General features: G+C 33.1%; 1 protein-coding gene, 1 long non-coding RNA gene and 1 pseudogene across 2 annotated transcripts in view; 1 reads left to right on the forward strand and 2 right to left on the reverse strand.

The window, feature by feature from the left end:
• LOC115981398 (transcription factor MYB114-like) overlaps nucleotides 1-25,336 on the forward strand; it is a 69,981-nt gene that overhangs the window by 5,844 nt on the left and 38,801 nt on the right. The window lies entirely within an intron of this gene.
• LOC115979617 lies at nucleotides 15,549-16,821 on the reverse strand (annotated as a pseudogene).
• LOC115982481 lies at nucleotides 21,998-22,336 on the reverse strand. Its single transcript, XR_004089636.1, has 2 exons — nucleotides 22,180-22,336; nucleotides 21,998-22,052 (listed from the first exon to the last, which is right to left on the reverse strand). It is a non-coding gene; the product is annotated as an uncharacterized LOC115982481 (long non-coding RNA).

A 25,336-nucleotide genomic window follows, 5' to 3' on the forward strand; every position in this document is an offset into this window, starting at 1 on the left:
TTTCTGATGCAAAACTCTGCTCTAGTGTGTAGAACTGTAGGTATAGAAAGCATGAGTATAGTACGTATATATATATATATATATATATTCTGAAGGTCGGTTACCAAAAGTAAATCGGTAAAGTCTTTTTTTTAAGAAAGCAAATAAATAAAGTCGGTTAAGGTTAATTAGGTGAGTCTGTGAGAGTTTTTACTTAATTAAACTCGAAAATTACTTTATTATTTACCAATAAGGCAATAACAGTTTGATTTGCTAAAGTGTTTTATCACTAACATTATTTTTAATTTTAAGATAGAACTCCTACCTTAGCAAGGAGTAACACACGTACAGCCGGCCCTTTATGTCCCAAAAAATTTATAAAAGGTGTGATTTAACAATTTAAAAGGTTTCTAACAATTTAGAAAGATAATTTATTTTTTAAAATAAAAAAATATAGGTGAATTTTGCATTCTCTCTTTCACCTTTTAAAAGTCTTTCAAAATATTGAACTAATAGAAATTCAATCCAATTTAAACCTTAAACCGCTTCATGACTAAAAAAAAAAAATTTATCCAGTGTGTCTAATGACTATTTTTTTAACAAATTCAAAATAAATGTTAATAAGAACTCAATTAACACTTTTACATCTCATAAAGCAAGAAGAATGAATTTTAGACCAAAATATATATAATATAGAAAGTTAAGTAAATAATATTTAAATATTAATAATACATTATAATTATTGTCTTAATTGTCTTAGGTCGAAAATATATGGGAAAGGTTTTGCTGCATACTTATATGTAGCAATTGCTTCATACAAGATTAATTGTGGCAAAAAAAAAAAAAAAAAAAGTGGCAAATGTCTAAAGGTCCGCCTGATCATGTGTATTGCACATGACCTTTGGACACATGTTACTTTCTTTTTGCTACCACCTAACCTATTATGCAGCAATTGCTACATACAACTATGCAGCAAAACCTTTTCCAAAATGTATTGATGAGTGTGAACAAATGGGAGCCACTGCTAGCATACATGTCTCCCGGTGTTATCTCAGCAATTTTATGTTTTCAAATAATTGATGGTGTTGGTCTACATTTAACATCAATTATTTATTTGGGTAGTGATTATCACTTACCAATATTGCAGACTCACTACATGTACATGGCCACGTAAATTGAAATCAGGGACAGAACTACTCAAGGGCTGAGGGGGGCCATGCCCCCCCCCCCCCCCCACCTTTGAAAAAAATTATACTAGTATGTATATTAACAAAAAGAATTTTAATTCTAGCTCTTAAATTTATATACTTGGCCCCTTACGTACCCAAAAAATTTACAAACTGACCCAAGAAATCCAACAAATAGATAACAAGAAAAATCTATAAAAAAAATGCACATATCCAAATAATAAGAAAATCTTTGGACAAATCATAAATTCAATCTAAGCAAAAACAATAACAATAAATCAATTACAAATCCTAGCAAAAAAGATCACAAAAACCCAATAATCTTTACCCAATTTCTCCCTCTCACTTGTGAGCTCTATGCCCCTCTCAAATGACTCCACTCTCATAGCCATAGACACAATTCCTATGCCACAGATAGATCGCTTCATCCACACATTAGTTAGACCTTGAAAATATTAAATCTTGCCAATTGACTTACAAAACTCTTGATTATAAAATCCTATTATTAATTTTTTTCTCAAAAAAGAAATTACAAATAATAATTAATGCTAATAATGCAACTTTGTCAACCTCTAGTATTGATATTTGAATTTTTTTTATTTTAATTTTTGAACAAAGAACTTCGCCCCCCCCCCCCCCCCCAAGTTTGAATCTTGGTTCCGTCCTTGATTGGAATTGTATTTAAAAAAAAAAAATACAATTTCAATTAAAATGGAGAAATTGTATTTTCAATACATTATTTTACCACTTCACAATTTTAACTAAAATGAAAACAAGATTTCAAAGGAAATATGCAATAATGATTGTGTAACATTATTTTCCCTATTTATTTTTGTTTCAGCTATTATGGTGGGGTAGACAATGAGGGTTGTACAATTATGGTTGAAAAAGTATTCAATACCCTGATAGCAATGCTATCTCCTCTCACATAAATGATGAGTTGTACACTAATTTAATTAAGGGGATGTAGAATTGTGTGAAATGACATAACATTGCTCTCGAAATACAAATAATTACTTGTAATGATGGTTGTAGATAGGGGCACGTTTCTTGCTGTGATGTCTCGATTTGGTTTGTGCTCCAAGTCATAAAGGTAATTAGGTTATGGGTTTCACTTTGAGATTATTGTGAATAGTCAAATTTTCTGCTTGGAAAATGGATACAACTGTTTGTGAATAGTCATGTTATAATCTTCTAAATTATTAGTCTTTATGAGTATAGGAGTATGTGACTAAGATCATCATATTTATTATCAAATGTCATGTGTTGCTATCCCATTCCCAAGTTCAATGGTTTGATCGAAGGATAGTAGAAATATTAATGCATGAGTATGAGCAACAGAAAAAAGAGGTACGTAATAATTTTGCTTTAGAAGGGCTTCTTAATTAGTTGGGAGATTTTTTTGGAAAGTCTAATTGTGTTCTAAATTTTCGAATGTGCTTTGTTAGGGACATATTTTATGTAATTGGAAAATTCTTTGACAAAATGCACTTTATTTGTAATTGGGTAAATCTAAGTAGGTTCAAGATGATCATTACAAGTGGTTACATTGAAGACATGAAAATTACTCAAGAACTGCTCAAGAAAAATGCAATCTGCAAGTCTCGATACCTCCTCGACAAAAGCCCGATTTGTTGAGATTCATTAAAGCTTGACACATGTCTCGACCTATTGAGTTTACAAGATTTAGACTATAGCCAGCAACGTTTTTATTCTAGAAGGCTGTTTGTTTATGAGTTTGTATAATACTTATTGGACTAGGAAAGCCCAAGGTTTGTGTATACCTATTTGGAATAGGAGAGCCCATTGAGCTCCTATTTAAACAAGGAGGTGGAAAAAGAAAAACTTAACCCTAGAGAGCTTCATAAGGTTTTCTTTTTGAAATACTAGCCTCAGCCCATAGAAGAAAGAGTTATTGCCGCGTTTCTTGTACATCTTTAGGTTATGTAACCAAACAAAGTCTCTCACACTATCATTGAAGATCTTATTGGTGTTTCTATGTGAAGTTGTAAATCAACTACATCAATCAAAGGGTTGCTGTGGAGTTAGTCACATACTGGGATTCATGCAAAGAAGTTAGTCACTTATTGTGATCCGTGCATCATTGGTCAGTCATGTACTGGGATTCGTGCATTGAATGGAAAAATTGCCACTACAATACAAGTCTAATTGGGTATTAGGGTAAGGGTTTAACTATAGGTTGGTATTTCGGGATAGGCCAAAGAGTTTTGTAAGATTCCTTATACTTGTAACCTCTTGTGATTGATAATAGTGGATTCTTGGGAGTGGTGACCTTAAAATCACCCGGTGGGGTTTCGCCTTGGTGGTTTTCCCCATTCGTAAACAAATCACCTGTGTCAAATTTATTTTCTGCTACATTTAGTATAATTGGTGATTTGTTTGTGCTACCACACTATTACATGTAATTTGATCTAATTAGTCAACTTGGGTAATTAATTAATTTGCAAGGGGTCAATTCATTTTAACCTAACAAGTGGTATCAGAGCGGGCACACTCTGATTAGGTTTTAATCATTGTTGTGTGATTCATTAACCCCTGTTGTCATGGAAACTATTGATTGTTTTGATTTGCATGATCTTGTGTTAAATAATGATGATGATATTCAAGATGCCTATTGTAAGCTTTAAAATTTTTGTATGAGATCTCTTAATAGTTCTACAAAATTAAAAGCTAAATTTAAAAAGGTCAAGCTTGAAAATGATGATTTGATTGCAAAATTGGATGAAGCCAATGATTTGAATGAGAATTTTAAAAATCAAATTTCATCTTAGGTGGATAAAATTAAGAGTTTGGAAGAGCAACTAGTTGAATTTAAAATTGAAGTTGAAAAGTTAACTAGTGGCAAACTTGTTGTTGAGTCTAACTCAAAAGAAAAAGATTTTTATATTCCTCCATTTAAAAGGAATAATGAAGAGTTGAAAGCTAATATTGCTAGGATAGACAAAGGTAAAAATTCTTATGTTAACGTTGAAGTTTCTAAACCTATGTCTAAAACTCCTCCTAGAAAGAATAAAAATTCTGAATTTGTCCCCACTTGTCATCATTGTCATATTGTTGGTCATATTAGGCCAAATTGTCCTAAATTAAGGTCTTTGTCAACCTCTAAGGTTACACCTCCTTCTAGGAAGTATAGTAGTTCGAAAAATACTCATGTCTGTCACCATTGTGGTGTTTCTGGTCACACTCGTCCTAATTGTTCCAAGTTGTTTCCTCATAATCGAGTATCAAATAGGGCTCATCCTTTGTTTAAAGGCTCTGTACCTATTCTTGGTGAGTTATTAAAAGTTTTGAGCTTTTTGACTCAATTTCAGGGGAATTCTAATTCCTCTATGTCCTTTAGTAGTCATACTAGGACACGTGCTTTTTCATCTTCACAGCCAAAGACTCGTGCTGTGTGGGTGATAAATGAGCCTAAGACTTAATTGTCTTTCTGTTTGTCTTCTGCTTTAATTCTTTCTATCTAAAGTATGACTCTCTTGCTTGATTTCTTATCGGTTTTTGGAATCATGCTTTCATGCATATGCATCTATTTTTTTTTTGGCTTTATAGTTGTTTAGTTTTTATTTTGTTTTGTTTTCAAAATAAAAAAGGGAAAAAATTAGAAAAATACAAAAATAGTGTGTGTTTGTGTATATTGGTACTTGTGTACCTTGAATGGCCATTGAAATAAAGTTTCTAAACTTTGTATCTCTTATAGGTTAGATAAGCATCTTAATGCACAACTAAGCAAGTGAACTTTGTGGCTTGTGTTGGTGATGAGTACGATTAAGTAATCTTTTATACTTAATACTCATATCACTCTTTTTAACGGGAATGACTAGAAAATCCTAAGAAAAATGCATAAATAAACATCTCACCACTAAAGCCTGCCAATCATGTATAACACCTGTGTGCTTCGGCATAGCAAAATTGTGATATTTTGGCTTACATAATTGGGTATTTCTTTTCTATCTTATATGCCCATGCATGATATGTTCAAAAAGAAAATATGCAAAGAATATAAAAGTAAAAAGAATCAAAATGCTTTTAATATGCAAAGTATTAGATTTTCTCATATCTCAAATCGTCATAATATGAGAAACTTGTGCACACTTGTTATGTTTTCACACACAACACGCATACTCTAGATACTCTTGATACATTTGCAGGTACAATGTGTTTTGGCCATCACAAGGAATACATGTGTTAATATATACTTGCTAAACTGTCTTAGCTTGTTTTTGAAATATAAAATTGGTTAGACTTGTTTAGTGTGTTTGTGGATCTAGGAATGCTTTGCATCTAGAGTTGAGGTGTGGTTTGAGTGCTTAACATGTTGCTTCGATGCTTGTTTGAGTAGCCATCTTGTTGCTTTCTCATCTTATGTGTTTTTCCCCCTTGAAAAACCTCCTTTCAGCATCTTAGATAGCTTCTCGACAAAATCTGGACAGATACCTCTTCTATCGAGATTCTAGGTTTGACCCCGACAGCTTCTTGACAGATAAGTCGATCCATTGAGCCAAAATCTTGTGCTCTTTGTCTGCTCGACACATCCTCGACAGATTCTTGATCCATCGAGGTTGGCTTCTTCTTGATAGATTCTCGACACCTCCTTGATTGATCAAGATACCCTTGCATGCATTTCATTTTTCTTTGTTTTGCATTTTTTTTTCCTTTGGGTCCGTAGCATCTTGTTTTTCTTTTTCTTGTAGGTCTATGGTTCCTTGTTCTCCTCATTCCCTCTATATCAGTTTTTTGTCTGTCTCCAGTTAAGTTTTTTGGCCTTTTATGCCCTTTGACAATCATGTCAAAAAGGGGGAGAATTTTTAGAATTGAATGTCTTTCCTCAAGGGGAGTAATAGACTTGGGGGAGAAATTCATATTAAAGGGAAGAAAGTTTTTGATGTAACCAACTTAGGGGGAGGGTTGGTCTGATACACTTTGATATTGATATATATTTTGTGTTGTGTATCTTTTGGTTTTGTAACCATTTACATACATCATGTGTTGTTTCTATATTTGATGATGATGTATATGTTTCACTCTTTATCTCACATGTGTGGTTTCTTTTCTCTCTTTATATACATGTTTCTTGTTCATTTAACTTGTCATTATTTTCTACATCATACCTTGATGTGCTTTGTTTAGTAATTTTTAGGAAAGACAAGTTAAAGCCAAGTCAAGATTCCGAACGTTCTTCTTGCAGCAACTTCCAAGGTTCAGATCTTTTAGACTAGGCTTATTTATTCTGTAATCTTGAGTAGAATGTATTCTAGGACATTCAATATACTCTTTTGGTTTTGTCACGGATTGCCAAATGGGAGATTGTTAAGGACATATTTTTATGTAATTGGCATATCTATTGACAAAATGCACTTTACTTGTATTTGGGTAAATCTAAGTAGGTTCAAGATAATCATTACAAGTGGTTACATTGAAGACATGAAGATTACTCAAGAATTGCTCAAGAAAAGTGCAATCTACAGGTCTCGATACCTCCTCGACAGAAGCTCGATCTGTCGAGATTCATTAAAGCTCGACATATGTCTCGATCTATCTAGCTTACAGGATTCAAACTATAGCCAGCAACGTTTTTATACTAAAAGGCTATTCGTTTATGGGTTTGTATAATCCTTATTGGATTAGGAAAGCCTAAGGTTTGCGTATACCTATTTGGAAAAGGAGAGCCTATTGAGCTCCTATTTAAACAAGGAGGTGGAAAATGAAAAATCTAACCCCAGAGAGCTTCATAAGGTTTTCTTTTTGAACTCTAGCCTCCTCCTACAGAAGAAAGAGTCATTGCTGTGTTTTTTGTACGCCTTTGGGTTCTGTAACCAAGTAAAGTCTCTCACACCATCATTGAAGATCTTATTGGTGTTTCTATGTGAAGCTGTTGCAAATCAATTACATCAATCAAAGGGTTGCTGTGGAGTTAGTCACGTACTGGGATCTGTGCATTATTGGTTAGTCATATAATAGGATTCGTGCACTGAACGGAAAAATTGCCGCTATAATACAAGTCCAATTGGGTATTGAGGTAAGGGTTCAACTGTAGATTGGTATTGTGGGATAGGCCAAAGGGTTTGGTAAGATTCTTTATACTTGTAACCGCTTGTGATTAATAATAGTGGATTCTTAGGAGTTGTGATCTTAAAATCACCAGGTGGGGTTTTTACCTTGGTGATTTTCCCCATTTGTAAATAAATCACAGTGTCAAATTTAATTTCCGTTGCATTTAGTTTAGTTGGTGATTTGTTTGTGCTACCATGCCATTGTATGTAATTGAACCTAATTAATTAACTTGGATAATTCATTAATTTGCAAGGGGTCAATACATTTTTGCTCTATCATGCTTCAATTCAGTCCTTCCTTTCCTGATAGTATGAACTCTGAATTTCTAAAGGTTGAAATCTAAATGTGCCATATATTATAACTTAACTCTAGTACGAGTCATTGTCCTTGTGCACAATGTTGCAAGTTAATTATTTTCACGTATTGCAATGCACCTGGCAGTGGGATATAGCATTAATTCGTGGTAAGTCTAAATTTCGATGACATTTTCAAATTGGTGTTTGTGTGTTTGTATGATTCATTTTCAGATTACTCTTGTTTGTTTATGAAAGTACACAATTTCTTTAAGTCTTTCAGGAATGGAGGAATATATAAATTAAGGACAGTATCATATGTAGGCAATAACATGATGTTTTTGTTATCGAGTCATACATAAACTTGATCTATAAGAGTAAGAAAAATGTGAGTTTAACACTCTAGAAAAAAAATTTTAATTTATGTTTATTAGATGCATATTTTTTTTCTTGAGAAAACTAAATTTCTTTAGAGTATGTTCTACACTAATTTAAATTGGATGGTTCAAGTTTTCAAGCCTTTGGTGGAGGCTTCCATTAAAATAACAGTTCTGGGAAATGGAGAAAAGAATAAGATGAAAGCAGAAGTTTGTTTACAAATTCTAAAAGCTCATTTTGTATTTCTATTCTTTGGACTGTTTCAAAATTGTATCATTTCAGTTTTATCAGGTGTCTTTAGAAGAATGCACTGTTGTAATTGAAAAGTTTCAATTTGGCCTTTCGCACACAAAACTTTGTTCGTTCATGTTTTAGTGGTAGGTCTTAATTTAGTGGACCTACTTGATGACTCAGCAATTTAAGAGGAGAAAATCGATTAAAAAAAGAAGTAATTCCATATAATATATGATTAGAGCTGGATGAATTTGCAATGTCCCGAGAGGGTAATGTGGAAGCTATAGATTAAAGAAGTTTGACATTGCAACTGCATATCATTTTGGGGGGGGGGGGGGGGATGGTTAACATTTTAATTTTGGTTTTTTATTTTCTTTAATAGTTGATTTTGGACTCTTTGCCTTGGAAGTAAACACTCACTAGTCATCACAAATCGTAATTGTTAGAATTATTTGAATAATTTTTGTAACCCTTTTCGTCTCTCTTGCGCATTATTTTTATATTGTTATTATTGTAACTAGTGTGTAATCTTGTACATATGCACAAGTATAATTAAAAATAATCACAATTATATTGTTCAAATTATACATTTTTTTTATATAAAATGTTCAAATTATACATGGTATTAGCTTACTTTTTTTAAAACCATACATTTCTAAAATATAATGGCTTCTCGTTAAATATATATATATATATATGTATATATATAAAATTTAGAATTTAATTAGTTTTAGACTCTTCGGTTTTTGCACCCAATAATTCACTTGCCACAAAAATTAAAAACTTAGATGAACATGTGGCGGAAAATTAGACTACAATTGAAATCCAATTTAAAATCTAATTGTATTTGAACTCTTTGATTTTTACACACTCAATAATTCACTAGGCTCAAAATTAAAAATTAAATGGGACACGTGGCGCAAAATTGAGAATCTGATTAAAATCTAATTAGATTTTCTCTAAACTTTGGCTATTAATATATACTAGTTGCTAACCCGTGCGATGCACGTGTTTATCTCTTCTTTGAGTAGTTGTGTGAGACGTTTATAGATTGAAAGAAAAGAAGAAGAAAGTTGATTGTAAATTTTGAATAGAATAGAACTTCTCTGTTTGTAGTCTACTCTCATAAAAAAATTAAAATAATGAGAAAGTTGATATTACATTTTAAGCTTCTCTAACAAAATTATCATTAGCCCACACAGTAGAGAGCACATAATTATATTCCTGACCAAATACTTGCACAAACTCCAACTATAAATCTTACAAACCTCAAAGTTCATGAATATATTCTAACATAAAAATTGATAAGTAAAAATTTTAGTTTAAAAGATTTTTTGTTTTAAATTCAATACTTACAACGGAGGAAGGAGGATGTTCTAACATAAAAAAGCAAACAAAAACCTACCCTTTAAACTATAGAAACTTATTACCACAAAAAGGAATCATAAACATGCACATATTTTTGAAATCAAACTAAAGAATTAAAAAACATAGAATTAGACAAACTCATATGAAAAAAAAAAAAAAAAAAAACACATACCTAGTTCTTTGTAGCTGTAGATTTAGATTCTAATATTTGTAAAACACCACCTTTGGAAGGTTAGATTTTGATGGTTGTAGAGCACCTTCAATTATCTACTCTCTATATACCAGATTATATGTGACATTAAGTGAGGAATATTATAAAATATCATTGTACCTAAAAGAAAAATTAGATAAAAACATTACTGATTCTCTTACCTGCTAGGTTGTGTTCCTAGGATTTTTTTTTTTTTTTGGCTGTGCAATGGCCTAATAATTAGAATTATACTATGTTTAAACTACCTCCAAAGTGTCCTTGGAGTAAGGACATCGCCATGACCAAAACTCTATGTAGTGGGGGAACAAAAATAAAAAGAATTTAAAAGAAAAAGAAAAGTTGGAACAAAAAAAAGAAAATGGTGATGATGTGGAAATTTGTGGGAATTTTTTTTTTTTTTGGCTGTGCAATGGCCTAATAATTAGAATTATACTATGTTTAAACTACCTCCAAAGTGTCCTTGAGAGTAAGGACATCACCACGACCAAAACTCTATGTGGTGGGGGAACAAAAATGAAAAGAATTTAAAAGAAAAAGAAAAAGTTGGAACAAAAAAAGAAAAAAAAATAGTGATGATGTGGAAATTTGTAGGAGCTTCAGAGGTTTCGGTTATATATATATATATATATTGATTAGTATGTAACCTGTGCTTATGCATGAAAATGATGAATTGTAGTGGTACTATTAATGTTGGTTTGTGTTATTAAACATATAGGACATAGTTAGATTAGGACATTTGGAGGTACTGAAATAGCTTTTCTTTGCAATTTTCATGATATTGGTTAGGCCAAGTTTCTCATTACATTACTATTATGTATATAATTTTGAAAATCACCATTGGATACTACATATACAATACCAATTCACAATTATTTTCTATGAAATTCTACTAAATATAACATAAAATAAAATAATAAATTGGTCAAATAGTATCTCCTAAATCGAATGGAGATCGGAGTATGGGATCGTTCAACTCAATTACAGTTTGTTACGTTCAATATCTTCGCATACAAAATATCTGAATAGAAATAGTATAAAAAATATACTCATTAGTTTAGTAAAAAATAACAATGAAAATATAAACAATTTAATTTGTATGAAAAGATAACAAAAGCAAAATCCAATTATGATTCTAATTAAATTTTCTTAAAACTTTGGTGTGTGTGTGTATATATATTACCTACTTAGTAATGAATGATACATAGTCATAGTATATTACATAAAAGACTTATAAATTTGAATTATTTTTAGTTATACAAAAAAAAATAAAAACTCATAAATATAAAATCTTTCAAACTTTCTCTTCCTCTAATTTTATATATAGAGTTAGATATATGATTATGTACTTTATGGTTTATTTATATTGGATTTCTCATTTTCTACACTAAATAAATTCATTTGGCACAAAAATTAAATAATTAGATTAGATGGGACATGTGGTGTAAAATTAAACTCTAATTGAAATCCAATTTTTATACTAAATTAATTCACTTGGCACAAAAATTTAAAAACTTAGATTAGACTAGACACGTGGCGTAAAATTAGACTCTAATTGAATTTCAATTTGAAATCTAATTGGATTTTCTCTCAGTTTTGCCTATTAATATATATATATATATATATAAAAATTAATAATTCAACTAATAAATCAAATTCAAAACCCTGAATTGCAAAAAGAATATTTGGATAAGTTTAAGAAAAATTTGATAAGAGATGAAACTGGTAAGAAACCAAAATCTACTATAAGCTTTGAAGAAACTTTGGAAAGATTTAATAAAAAGAAATCTAAAGAACTAACTGTTAATGATCTCCAACACGAAATTAATATTGTTAAACAAGAGATAAATGAATTAAAACATGAATTTAAAAGCATGAAAAGTGATAACAGTAATCTCAAACAAGAATTGATAATGTTAAAAATTGATAAAGATCTTAATAAATCTGATAATGAACAAGATAAACAACATGAGCACAACGATGGAGATGAATCCAGTCAATAGGCTCTTCTTTCTGATAAAGGTATTCCTGATATTTTCACTGATCCTCAACTTGCTTTTGTTAATAAAATACTTCCTCCAAAATAGTTTACAAAAGTTAAAATTTTTGTTTCTCCTGATTATCATTTCACTGTTATTGCTATGATTGATTCTGGTGCAAACATGAACTGTATCCAGGAAGGATTAATTCCTTCAAAATATTTTGAAAAATCTGTTGAAAGATTGGTTTCTGCTAATGGTTCTCAAATGAAAATTAAGTATGAATTGAATAATGCTCATGTGTGCCATGATAATGTTTGTTTCAAGATTCCTTCTGTTCTTGTAAAAAATATGACTGATAGAGTGATTGTTGGTCTGCCATTTATTAATGCTTTATATCCCTTTCTTGTTGAACATGATGGAATTACTACTGATCCATTTGGACAAAAAGTAAAATTCAAATTTGCTTCAAAGTTTGAAATTGATATTGATAATCTGTCTTATAAGAAAGATTCTCCCATGAATGAACATTCAAGAACTAGTGATGAGTTCTTACCAAAATTTCACTGATGATTTTAAAGGTAATTTTCATAGTACCAAAATGTTAAATACTATCCATTATCCTAACATTATCAATGATTCTTTGCAGGAATCGGACAATGATGCGTGGATAAATACCACTAATAAGTGGGATAATAATAATAATATTCATATTTATACCACTAATAAGTGGATTATTATGGAAAAGAAAAACAAGGGAAAAGCTCCTACACAGGACTATTCTCAAATTGCAATGCATGAAGGCGCATCTTCTGGGATAAAACCCAGCGGATCGACATCCCTTCAAGGATATGTCCCAGCTGAAATGATATATTCTAGTGGTGATATGATAATTGCTTTACAGGAAGTCTTATCTAGATCCTTACAATTTCATAATGGAGTCTATAGTGAATTACCAGATTCCATAAAATATATTCTTGATAATCTCTATGCTGCTTTTACCAGAAACAATCGTTCCTTGTTTGAAACAACTCTCGAAGCTCTCGAAATCCACCTTGTTAATTTTACTGCTCAGAATGAAGCTTATATAAGCTATGCTAACCTTATTTCAGAAAAAATCCTTACTTCGGAAAATGACCTTATTTCAAACCTTGTTCCAGGAAATACTCTTATTTCAGAAAATGGGGCTTTTAGAAGCCATCTTGCTGACCATCCAAATATTCCAATTGATTCTTACATTAGTCAACTCTTTGGCAAAGAGGATATCCATTCAAAGGATAGAATGACTATAATGGGCACTGACTATGCTAGATTGAGTCTTAAGACCCAATCTATGGTAAGAAGTGCTTTTGCCAACTTGCCATCAGATATACAATCTCGTATTCTGAGAAGCAAGGCTATGTTTAGGTCTTTCGACCTATGGTTCAAATGTTTTAAAAAGCTTGTCACAGCCACTATTCCTGATCCTGATGAATTGGATGAAGGTGATAATGTCTTTATTCAGCTTGATTGGGAAGAACACTTTGGGAGTACTCTCAGAGTATATGAAAAGAGACACCCATTTCCTGGCCTCTTGATAAATTATGATGATGGTGCAATTGTTGCAAATGATTCAGATGATGATGATGACAAGGACCCTAACTAGTTTTCACAAATGTTTGAATATGACTTTATCAGATCTATAAAATTAACAAGCCATTATCAAGCCAGCCAACTCCCACAAATTATTCAGGATGCTATTAAAGAATTTAACAGTCCTTTTGCTTCCATCAGGTGTTGGAGTACGTTGCCACAATGGGAAAGAGATAACTGGATGAACGTCCAACCTTCAAAGCATCTCATTCTCATTAATGGTCACACTCACCAAGGACCATGGTTTGAAGGAAATTCTCAATTATCTTTTGATAATCCTCGTGGTCTTGCAGAATGTTGGAGAAATTATTTTAATAACCAGATTATTAATGTAGCCCAGAATTTATGGAAAAATTATCATTTCATGGGAAGCACAGATAGGATTTCTGTCTTTGGTCCCAGACCATATTCCGATGCTATTGCTCACTTGCGAATTGCTGATCATTGTAATCCCAGGAGTCTTCTCATCCTGGGTAAAACTCCAACGTTTGAGCCAATTTTATATTGTGGATTCTGTAACCAGTATGCTATTTCCCATGAGCATCCATGTGATTCTCCACAAGGTCCTTTTGATCCTTTTGACGGTTATCCATCCGATGCTCCCTTTACTGATTGATGAGGTCACTAATGTTACAAGACTGGTGCTACTTTATTTGTCTGGCTTGCACAACAGCCAAAATATTTTATTGTCCTTCACAAATATGTTGCAGAAAATCCGGAACTGATTCATAATACTTCTGATTTTGTGGAGGATTTTGATTCCCTTATTTGTCTGGCCTGCACAATGGCCAATGCTTCAATATTTACTACTACTAGAAGCTTGTTTCCCACCAATATGATGCTTCTAAGAGCATCAACATTGAAGAATGCTACTCTATCCTATTTTACCATCTCAAAAAGCTACTTTATCAATTATACCATACCATTTTACAATACACCCTACATCCAAAAACTCTATTATTTTACTTTTTCATTAAAATATTATTTTTTAATCTTTCTTTATTATTTCTTTCACATCATCACTTTTTTTTAGCTAAGGATCTATTCCAACGGTGACATTTTCTTGGGCTTTCCAACTATAATTTTTTTTTCCAGAATTAGCCAGTTCACACATTGCTTCTTCTCTGAAGAAATAGAAACCCAACATATGACTAAATAAAATAAATAGCATGTTACTCTCCACGCAAGTAAGAAAATTTTCATAATATAACTTGATCTATGACTTAAAATCGTGTGATCAAGAGATTCATAATCAACATAAGGTTCAGTTCACTTTCTTCACCAACTAGCCAAGATGCATTTGATAATTTTCATTGAATACCTGATCTGATTTTATAATACCCTGGAAACTCATGAGGAGACTAGTACATGCTGGTAGAAAACTATTCAGTAATTCAACTTTCAAATGTTTCCCATGGCAAAGAGAGATAGGTATAACTTAAAATCAATGTACAGCCAGATCAAACTTTCATCCCAAAACAATGAAAAATCTCAAGTCTTAGGACAATACAGCACCATAATTTACCAAGATGCCAAATTTTATGACAGCCACAATCACTATACTCTACAATGATGGAGTTCAGCAAACGAATTGAACGAATACTAGTCCTGATTTAAAATTTGTTTTCGGTCCTTAATGGTAGGTGATACCAAAAAACAAGGAACAACCACCACTGTAACTTTCAAGAATAATTTAGAACCACCTACGCAAAGTACAGCAAATGGCACCACCTAAAACCATAAAATTAGGAGAGTATAATACACTTTGGAAAGATGGAAAATTACACTTCCATTAAACAGTAAACTCTGATAAGATCTGGAAGCTGGCCAAGGGGCAAGACACAAAGAACCTGCCAAATATCAATGTATTCATCCTGTCAACTTTAATGATCCACACACACACACACACACACAGAACCTGCCAAAATTTTTTTTTTTTGAGAGCGAACCTGCCAAATATCAACTTACTCAAACTTGCTAATTTTAAAAATCCACATACATATATATATATATATATATATATATATATATATATGCAACCTGCCAAATATCAATGTACTCAACCTACGAACTTAAAAAATCCACATACATATATACATGCAACCTGCCAATTTTAAAAATCCACATACATATATATAAATGCAATCCACATACATAACTATAAATTTTGTCTTTATAAGACTCGTACATATGTCAAATTACAATAAAACACCACAAGCATAACTCACACACTTACTAAGTTCCTACAACTCCCCTTGTAATTGCCATAAATGCTCAACGAGGTTTGTTTGAAGTTGAGAATGAATTTTATGGTCTCGAATACATTGATGGGTTTCAATGAACTCCGTAAATGTATTTGTGTTCTCCCGTGACAGTTGTATGGTAGGATTGTCATCAATTTGCTCATAATCTAATTCCACCGCTTCGTTTACATCTCGCTCATCCTCAACGATCATGTTATGAAGAATTACACAAGCTTTCATGATGTCTTGGAGTGTTTCAGCATGGAAAAATCTTGCAGGTCCACGCACAATTGCGAATCTCGCTTGAAGAACTCCAAATGCACGCTTTACATCCTTCCTATTCGCCTCTTGGGCTTGTGCAAATAATTTTTTTTTTTTTGTTCTCGTGGAGATGGAATTGTTTTAACAAATGTTGACCACTTCGGATATATGCCATCGGCAAGATAGTATCCCATTTTATACTCATGACCATTGATTGAGTAATTAGCTGCAGGAGCACGTCCATGTTCGAGCTCAGAAAATATAGGAGACCATTCTAATACATTAATGTCATTATTTGACCTAGGTAACCCAAAAAACGCATGCCATATCCAAAGATCATAAGATGCCACTGCTTCCAAAACAATGGTTGGCTCATGAATGTGACCAGAGTACTGACCTTTCCATGCAACCGGACAATTTTTCCATTTCCAATGCATGCAATCAATGCTCCCTAGCATCCTTGGAAATCCACGTCTTTCCCCATTGGCTAAAAGTCTAGCAATATCTTCGTTGTTTGGAGACCTCAAGTATTCCTTGGAGAAAATATCAACCACCACTTTAACAAATTTTTTCACACTTTTCATTGCAGTGGATTCTCCAATCCGCACATACTCATCCATAAAATCAGCTGTAACTCCATACGCAAGCATCCTAAGTGCAACTGTTATCTTTTGAAGAGAAGATAAACCCCATTTTTGGGCACCATTCTCTTTTTTGGATAAAATAAGATTCATAAGTTTCTACCCTAGATTGAATACGGAGAAAAAGGGATCGACTCATCTGAAATCTCCTCCTAAATAAATTAGGAGGATATACTGGTGTGTCGGCAAAGTAGTCGAGATAAAGTCTTTTATGGCTTGCCAAATGATCACGTTCGATATACCGACGACGTTTACGTCGTACTGTTGAACCTTTAAGAATTTGCCTCATTATCTCATCCTCGTCTGAGTCGTCAAAAAGTAGCTTTTTAAAAAGAGAGCGACCCATAGAGACAACCTTGAAGACAACAGTGTTAGAGAACATAAAACTGAATGATATCTACTTTAGTTAGCCAAACAAAAAGAAAAAGAAAAAAAAAAAAAAAGAGATAAAACAGCCACATAAACAGCAGTAAACAGCCACATAAACAGCTACCAGAAAAATTAAACACACTTAAATAGCTTAAAACAACATCAAAACAGCCCCATAACAGATTTTGACAAATTCTGCCACTGAAATAGACATAAAACAGCCACATAAACATCAGTAAACAGCCACATAGACAGCTACCAGAAAAATTAAACACACTTGTTAAAGTGTATTATGTGACAACAACTAGGTGCAAGTTTATGCCTTCACACTTACTGACAGTGCAGTGAGGATATTATAAAAAGAGTGACTAATTTGTGGGAAAGTAGAATGTTTTGGAGGTGGAGAGGATATAATTGTTAGAAACTTAGAATTGCTAAAGAATTAAATTAAACTTAGAATTGCTAAAGAATTAAATTAAACTTAGAATTGCTAAAGAATTAAATTAACAATTTTCTAATAGTTAATATTTTGGGACAATTAGTAATTTATCATGCTTGATTTTTACATTCTATATATAAATAAATGTTTTCAATAGAAGTTTTAATAAACTAATTTAACTACATATGCAAACCTTTGACCTGAGTTAGTAAATGTGTCATCTATATATATATATATAAGTTTTTGTTGTAAGGTTTTTACTCTACATTTTTGTTGGAGAATCAAGATGACACTTATGGATTTAAAAGTATTTATCTAGCTAAAACAATATGTTTACTACACTTTCCATTTTGACATTTTCCTAGTCCTGAGATCCAAACAATGATGGGAATTAGAGAATTTTTCTTTAACAATTAAATGGTAGAAAAAAGCAGTTTTTTGTGCACACCAACATCTCATTGTAGAGTTTTACCAATCAACAATACCATATAGTATAACTCAAACAAACCACATTTACAATTTAAAATTTGGGAAATAAACTAAGCTTGTAAAGGACAAAACCTCTGGCATTAAAAAATGAACTCTTTGGAGTTTGCAGTTTGGTTCTAACTATAGATAATTAGCTAAATTTTCTAACATACAAACATGAACATCAAAAAAAAGGAAACAAACTACATTACAGATCCTACAGATTTTGGTAATGCTATTGTTAGACATGGGGTTAGCCAATGGCATGCATTCTTGTGTAACTATAAATTGACAAGGTAGTGCATGTTGTAGTCAGTTTTGATTATCAAAAAGAAAGCATGAGAGGCATTTTCCAAGATTTTGTCTCTTGAAGAGTTGAAACACCCCTAGCTTACTCTAAGAAACTTAGCATTGCCCACCATTCCAAGTCTGAAACTCATTCTCTCTATTTGGTACTGCATTTTGGTGCTATCCTCTACTGAACATTATGGCTGAAGATTCTATGCACATGTGTTTTTATTAGTGATCTTTATAGTGAAGAAGTTAGAGTTTGTGTCAAGGAGAAAAAAGAATGCTAACAGTGGTGAAAATTCAGAATCTGCAGCTGCAGGTACTTTTTCACAACATAATTTTATATTTGTTATTTGGTCATTTGATCAAGGTTCTGCCTGGGCACAGGTATTATCCATTTTTAAAAAAATGGATGTGTCAAAAGTGGACACTCTCCAACAAACAAAAAGTACTTTAGAACTTTTAAATCAAATAGGAAAATGAATCTAAACATAAAATAAGACTCATGGGCCTTTAGGGCAGCCCATTCCAGCAGGCAAATAACTATCAGAAAAAATTAAACAGAAGTATAAAAATGAAAAAAAAAAAAAAAAAAAAAAAAAAACTGAAAGTTGGAACAACCAATTGGTAGAAGATATGATATCAAACATAGAAAATACATAAGTTTTTTATATACGCAAAAATGATGTGATTACATAAGTGGCACAACCTACTGCCAATTGATCAAGTTGGAACAATACATCATCTACATGTTCCAAACCTACGCTTAAAATAAGCCACTACCAAAATAAGCCACTACCAAAATGGCATCTACATATGCCAAACCCCAACCCTAAAATAATTTACTACCACAATAAGGTTACGACAAGACATCTACATGTTCCTTGGGTCAAACCCAACTTGTCTTGCAAGGATTTGATCCTTGAGATTTTCAAAATAAAGTTTTTCTTTGTCATTCATGCCACTTGTATCCATGGTCATTATTCTTCCCTCCTCCCTAATAGTTTCAAGACGAAGCCTTTCCGCTTTGATGCGAAGAGCCTCTTTGTCTTGTTCATGTGATGCTTCAATATAGTGCAATTTTTTTGCCAAATAATCATCAAAATCCTTATCACCATCTATCCTCTTTCGCTTAGCCTTTTCGGCTTTTCGACCAATTGGTCTCTCTAGCACCACTGTGTCATCATCATTGCTATCAACTTGATCGACTGAACTTAGAGTTTGAGGGAGCCCTTTTGATCTTTCCTTAGGCATACTCCACTTTGGTTGGTTCTTCAACACAACCCAACAATGTTCAAAAGCAAAAGCTACCTTTTTGCCGGTTTTTGGATTTGGTGTAGCTTGATATATATCCCTTGCTTCTTTCAACTAAATTTTTTAAAAATAAATAAAATAATTAGTGTCTTGAAACTATAAAGGAAATTAATATCTTGACACTATTGCAATATAATTTATACCTTGTCCTCATCAGTCGTACCGCTTTTATTTCGGGCTTCAACTTTAGCCATGAACCCAACAAACCTACTTGTCTCCCTATTAATATTTCCCCATCGACTTGATAGGGAGGTACTAGTACGTGTGGTTCCATAAGTATTATTCTTGCAAAAAAATTCCCAAATTTTCTCCCAAAATTTGTCACCCTTTTGTTCAGTACCATGCACAGCATCCATGCCAATGTTAAGCCATGCAGCGATGAGGAGGAGGTCCTCATCTACACTGAAGTTGCCACCACGTTTTGTTGGATTAGGGGTGACAATTTCAACTTCCGGTATAGACTGGATGGGCATTGAAGGATTTTGAGACCCACTTAAAAATGGTTCCACAAAATCGGAATCCCCTTGTAAGTAATTACCATATTGTTCAATGTGTTCTTGTAAAACCATCCCTTTTAAACAGGGAACTTAAAACAGTTAGTATATGAAGTAAATTAGTGTATGAAGTCAATTCTTATTTGTATCTTTACAATCAGTATAAGCTAATATTTATATATGTGAGCAGCAATGTGTAGTATTGTGAAAGTGAAAATAATGGACTAAATGCAAAATGGGGTTGTACTACTACTTATCCCGAAGGAGGAAAAAAAAAAAGATCCGTTTGCTTGTTTTTATTTTTGGGTAGCTGTGCATCTTAGAATCTACTTGTGTACTGTACTTCAGTTTTTTTTAAAAAAAACACTGTCAATCTGATTTCTAACAACACTGTCAATCTGAAGCTACCCATGTATTGAAGCTACACTGTCAATCTAACAACACTGTCAATCTGATTACTCATGCGTACTGTACTTTAGTAGCTACCCATGTATTGAAGCTATATTTCTAACAACATTGTCAATCTAATTGAAGTCTTAAAAAAAAAAAAAAAAGATACAAGAATTGAACCTATGGCATTTGTTTCATAATAATTGCTTTCTATCATTAGCCCAAGGCAACAATGGATTCCTTTTTGGTTTAGGTGGGATTCAACCACAAGAGACTTTCCAAGGTAAGCTATTTCCAACCCACAATTGAAGTTAATACTCTACAAGGTGTACTCTATGGAGTAACCAATATCTGAAATTCTTGCACAATGCATCTATATTATAGCAAGCTCATGCATCAATATTTTTATATTTAAAGCATTTTGCATACACCAAAAACCAATCCATGTCTTGGCACAATGGTAAAGAATATAGAGCAAACCCCATAAGTCCAAATCCTATCATACCAATCCAAAAAATAATGATCACATTCTTTAAAAGTAAATTTTTTGAAATTGATTACTTGTTAAATGAGCAGTGAAGAAATCAATCCATGATTTCTTTATTAAAAAAAATTATTCTCAATCTGCTATTGAATATGAAATTATGTGTGATTGGGTATATGCCAATGTCTTTATAGAATAGTTATCCTTTATATTATACTCTCTCTATCTGTCTCACAGGTGCACCTAGTATCATCAGCAATTAGAAACTACTCATATAATTAGTTGAACCTTGAAGAGAATGCTCAAGGCCTACCTCAGAAAGAAGCTAACTCATAGCATATAATCTATTAATGCTCTTAATACTGAATGAGCCTTATTATATCTCCTAAGTCCTGACCCTTTAGTCACTTTCTGCACAGCATACCATTCTACCATCCCTAGCAAATTCAGTTACTTTTATCAGAAAATTGTTAGAAATATTTTCATTTCGGAATCCAAATCTTAACAAAATCATCCTAAACCATATCCAACCACTAATTTGCCACCCTTTCCCAATTCAACTACAAGCTTACTATATCTAAAATTCAGCTCAACAAAGAGCAAAGCTCTAAGCCTCCAACCCGTATTTCTGCTTATCAAAAAACTATAAATATAAAAATAAAAAGGCTCCAAAAGAAAGTGTGCCTTAACCCCTAAACAAGTTTAGTTACTTTTATCGCAAAATTGCCGGAATTATTTCCATTTTAGCATCTAAAAATTTACAATGCTAGTCTGAACCATATCCAACCACTAATTTTTAATCCTTTCCCAATTCAATAGAAACTTACATATCCAAAATTCAGCTCAACACAGAGTTAAGCTCCAAAACAGAGCGTGCCCTAACATCTATTCAAAATTCAGTTACATCTTTTTTCTTCAGAATAAGTTACAAATATCAGTTATTTTTATCACAAACTTGTCAAAAAGTTCCCATTTTAGTATCTACAAATTAACAACAGTATCCTGAACCATACCCACCTACTAAATTTTCATTCTTTCCTAGTTAAACTAAAAACTTATATAAAAAATTCAGCTTAACGCATTGCTAAGGTCCAATACAAAGCATGCCTTAACCTCTATACAAATTCAGTTACTTTAATCATAAAATTATCAGGAATATTCCCATTTCATCCATCCAAAGGGGAACAGAAACAAAGTGAAAAGAGAGAAGCGAGAGAAATAGATAGAGAGGGAAACTTACTGGTATGGAAGATGAACCTGAGCAAACTTTTTGATGATGCTAATCCCGTGCCAGAGAGCGAAAACCCCTCGTTGATGAAGTTGAATCTCTGCAAACATCAACAACAATTCTTTGATCAAAACCCAAACACAAACACAAGCTGAATCCCTCTTTTTCTTGCAGAGAGAGAAAAGAAACACAAACAAAAAAACTCTAATACATTGATCAAAACCCACCTTACAGTTAGCACCAACACCGATGGAGCTGAATCCCCCACACTGACGGAGCTTAGTTGAACCTTGAGTGTCGGTTTGAAGAGAGAGTGATAGAGTGAAGAGTTAAATGGGTACTATCTAGAGTGTTGGGTTTATGAGATGAGTGAGGGTGAGGGTGAATCGGCAAAGGGATTTGGAGATGGGTCTGAGATGAGACGCCGTGTGAGACACCGTATGAAGCTTCGGCAATGGAGATGGGTCTGAGATGAGACGCCCTGTGAAGCGTCGGCAATGGAGATGGGTCTGAGATGAGACGCCGTGTGAAGCGTCGGCAATGGAGATGGGTGAGAGTGAATCGGTTGAGCTTCAGCGATGGAGCATGGTGTGTGATGTTGGGAGGAGTATGCTGTTTGGGTCTGAAGAGAGGAGAGAGCTGAAGAGAGGAGAGAGCAAATGGAGAAACAGAAGAAAGAAGAGAGAGAAGAGAACTGAAGTACCGTGATAGTGGAGAGAGAAATTTTGGAGGGAAAAGGGTGGAATAAAATATATATTTTTCTTTTACCATTGTGCTACAGTACAATTCTAAGTTTAGAATTGTACTGTAGTACTATTGCAAAATTTTTTGCAATAGTGAGGTTTACAATTCTTTGATGCAGATGTTTTTGAGCAATAAAATGCCAAAAAGGCCTTAGATATGGCATTAGCATTCTTCAATGCTAATGCTCTAAAGGATCCTAAAGATTAATGTTCACGTGAAGACAACGGAAGTGCATGCTTATTAGTTCCTTTTGTTGGTTTCTTTCTTATTAGTTTCTTTTGCCTCTAAAGGACACCAATAACGAGGACTTGTCCTTACACTTATAGGCCTATTGCTGATCTCTACGGAGGATTCCCATAATCTTGTGGATTCTCCACAATCTTGGGTCAAAAAAGAAGAGAAATTCTATTTTACTATTCAGTCACTATTCATCTGTTACTATTCACTAACATTGTTCATCTGTCACTGTTCATGACACTGTTCACTCCAAATTTTGCCTATTTAAGGGGGGTTGTCCCTTATGTTTAAAGTTTTTTCTAAGTCAAGTTTTAGTTCAGAATTCTCTCCTTAGAACTCCTTCTTAGAAAGAGAATTCCTTGTTTCTACTACTACTACTTCCTTGTTCATCCTTGTTCACTACAAGCCTTGTAATCCTACAAACCTTGTAACTAGGACTAGTTCAAGCTTTGTAACTGTTAACCTGTAATTGTTGAGATCTTATATTCACTACTACTGTAAGTGTTTATTCTACTTTCAATAACAAGTATTTTCAGTTTTATGTTCATTACTCTACTTGTTGCTACCGCCACCTTGGACGGATTACCGCCATACCGGAAGGTTCTAAATTGCTTTCATTTACTTTGAACTATCGCTTTCATTTACTTTGAATTATTTTGATATATACTTGGCTGGTTCTACCGCCTTATAATTGTTCTTACTTTCAAGTTACTTACATTATTTTCTTTACAATATTACTGTGCTTCCGTCTCTTCCCATCAACTGTGCGTCCCCTTCCCCCTTTATGGTATCAGAGCCACTCTTTTTTGGTCGGTGGTAGTGTTGTTGTGTTCTTTGTTTCTTGTCCGTGTCTACCCGAACGCTTGATATTCCGTTGTTGTGTTCCCTTCTTACCGTCGTTGGCGCCACCCTAGTCGTAAAGTGAATTCCTAGGACCTAGCTGTAAGGCCCGTTTAAGCTAAGAGAGGGTGTGTAGGGCATGAGAGGTATAAGGTTGGTTAGGGTATGTGTTACGAAATGCAACGGTTGTGAGAAAAACGTGATAACTGAGTGTTGAACCTAGGATAGTATGGATAAGTTGTGGAGAACCAACTCCTCTATCAGCTCCAGGACTAGTTGTCCTCCTGATATTGTAAATGAAGAAGATCACACTATTGATGATAATGAGTTGATCCCTGATTTTCGTAATTGGACTATTCCTAAAGTTGATACTAAAACTATTTATAAAACTAGTTTTGTTGAAAGTGCTTTTCATTCTGCTTACAAAGCTAGGACTGTTGAACAAATTTTCTCTATTTCGAGAGTTCATGAAAAATGCTATTTGTTCACTAAAAAGAATATTAATGACTTCCTTGTTGCTAAAAAATTCAGTTATTTGCATATTGGTATGGTTCAAGTTGCTATTAAACCACTTACCCGAAAGGGTATTAATGCTTCTGTTCTCATGTGTTTAAGAGATGCTAGATTTAAGATTTTCAAAGATAGCATTCTTGGTATGATTACTGCTTCAATGTATGATGGTCCTGTTTATTTTAACTATTATCCTAATCTTACTCTTGCTTTGGATGATCCTAATATTCTCTAGGAACATTGAATATTGCTTGATCTATCGCATTTATTATAAACTTATGGGTACTCAAATGAACCCTTGTGCTATGATTCCTAGAGAACCTTCGGGTAAAACCATGTTAATTCAATGTTCAACTCCTGATGCTAAAATTCAAGTTCCAAAAATGATTCAATGGCAAGATGTTAAACGCCCTAATGATTGGTTGTTAGAACAAGAAACCCCTCCTGCTAAACCAATTTTTAATGAACTTTATCTCACCCATATTCAACAATATTTTGATGGTACTGTTAAAATAAGTTTTCAAAATAATCCACCTTTAAGGATCAACGAAGGAAGACATTCCTTTGCTGGATCTGAAAGCATTTCAAAAAGAGATCGAGAGATCAATGATTTTTTGAAAAAGAATTTGGAAACATCCTCTGATTTAAAGCTAAAAGGTATTTCAAGTGATAAGTCTCAAGTTACCTCTGTTTACTATTCTACTAAACCTGAAACTTCATTCAGTAGAACTGCTAATAAAGATGAGGAAGACTCTGTTTCTGTTACTCCATCTGACTTTGATTCTCCCCCTATTGAAAATCCTCCTGTTTACCAAAACCAATTAAGAGTTTTGACTGTTTTAAATGATGATTTTGAAATTGATTGGGATTCTCTGTACAATGAGTTTATGCTTGCAAAAAACGGAACCAAAAGAAAACATTTCCAAAATAATTTTGCTCAGTCTGAAAAAGACCATGTTAAAAGAAAATGGTTGGAAATGATGAATCAATTGAAAAAACATATATTTTTTTTTTATTTTCTTGAAAACCATTATGTTTCAGAAGATGAGGTTT

This window comes from Quercus lobata, chromosome 3 (genome assembly GCF_001633185.2).
Source record: "Quercus lobata isolate SW786 chromosome 3, ValleyOak3.0 Primary Assembly, whole genome shotgun sequence".
NCBI lineage: Eukaryota > Viridiplantae > Streptophyta > Magnoliopsida > Fagales > Fagaceae > Quercus > Quercus lobata.